This window comes from Anoplophora glabripennis, unplaced genomic scaffold (genome assembly GCF_000390285.2).
Source record: "Anoplophora glabripennis isolate ALB-LARVAE unplaced genomic scaffold, Agla_2.0 scaffold252, whole genome shotgun sequence".
In the NCBI taxonomy this organism is placed as follows: Eukaryota; Metazoa; Arthropoda; class Insecta; order Coleoptera; family Cerambycidae; genus Anoplophora; species Anoplophora glabripennis.
This window is the reverse complement of record NW_019416370.1, coordinates 4,536-6,085: the sequence shown is the minus strand read 5'-3', so window position 1 is coordinate 6,085 and position 1,550 is coordinate 4,536.

Sequence of the window (1,550 nt, the reverse complement as noted above, 5' to 3'; positions counted from 1 at the left end):
AACGATCGTGGGTTTCTCTGCCATGCTCTTTCCCCACAGGAGCTCTAGGTGAGCCTGGCACTCTCCTTTTATGTTAAATGGTTGTTAATGTTTTTGTTGTTCTTTCTATTTGTCACATGTTTAATTTGAATTGTATGTAAATAAAGGTTAGGTGTATTTACTCTGCTTTTGTTTTATATAATTAAACCATACATCCCCTCTACAAAGTTAGTAGCCAGTGCCTTCCGGTCAATTAAAAAATAGAAACATACAACGTAGGGATTCCTTATGACGATCACATATTTTTGGCCACAACTACGTTTACTTATTTTTTGTCGAACCTAGGGTTGTTATACTACAATATGAACATTTTAACATCTTAAAATTGGTCAAGGACACCCTAAAGTTTGTACAAGTACAAACACCCTGTATCAAATTACAATCAAATCAAATTTAAGTACAATATTAGCAGCAGAGGCAATGAAGTATGGATTTATTGTTAGAAGAAGAACCGTTAGACTTACCGCAGATTGGAACAGATAGAAGGCATTGGCAACAGCGGCACCGCCTTCCATTCGATAAACCCTGTTGTCCGTCGCAAAGGTAGCGCAAATCAAAGCGGTTAATATATCCAGAAAAAAATCAAAGAACAGTAGCAACAACGGCCAGCCGAACAGTCTATTGAAATTTTGAACGATGTCTTCCATTCTCAACCATAATATATGTATATATTTATTAGTAGTTTTATGTTACAACTCTTTTCCGATTATTGTCACTTTTCTTTTTTCGTTATGATGGCATAATAGCCGAAACTAGGAAGAAAGTGAAACATAAGTTTATGCTCAATTAAAAAGGACTCTAATTTAATCCATCACATTTACTTTCAATAATGTCCAGAACGAGCTTACGCTAATTATAAAATTTTTATTAAACACTCTGGAAAATAGCCTCTACAATTTAATAATGTATAAGTACTCCACTTTATATCCATACAAATAACGTGTCATTTGGTATCAGGCAAAGTACATCCACTAATGCATTTTCTTCTGTTCATTAGCATTTGTTTTGAGAGACCATTTCACTGTGAGAACTATGGCGCTAACATTCGGATATAGCCCGAAAGATATTCTTTTCCTACAGGCCGTATCAAGATTAGCAAATTTTTTTGGAATCATCCCTAGTTATGATTACAAGAATCTAAAATTGTCCTACAAGAAACTGTACAGGTGTTACGCTATACTCACATCGTGTATTGTAGCGTCTTATTCAATGGTATCATTCTACTATCGCTACATGTATCGAAATGATACGATGAACGTAAAAATTTTAAATTTCGCTGTGGAAATATCAGGACTATCTTTATATATTGGATCGGCACTGAGTTCCTCTTTTTGGAACATGAGCACTTGGGAAAAGTTAATGAAACAACTTTCTCTGTTAGAAGGACCCCTAAATTTGAACAGTAGAGGAATCAAAACTAACTCCTTAAAGGGCAACCCCTTAACATTTGTCACCTGTGGATTTACGGCTTACGTTATAGCCCATTTATTTCTTTTGTACCAATTTGGTTG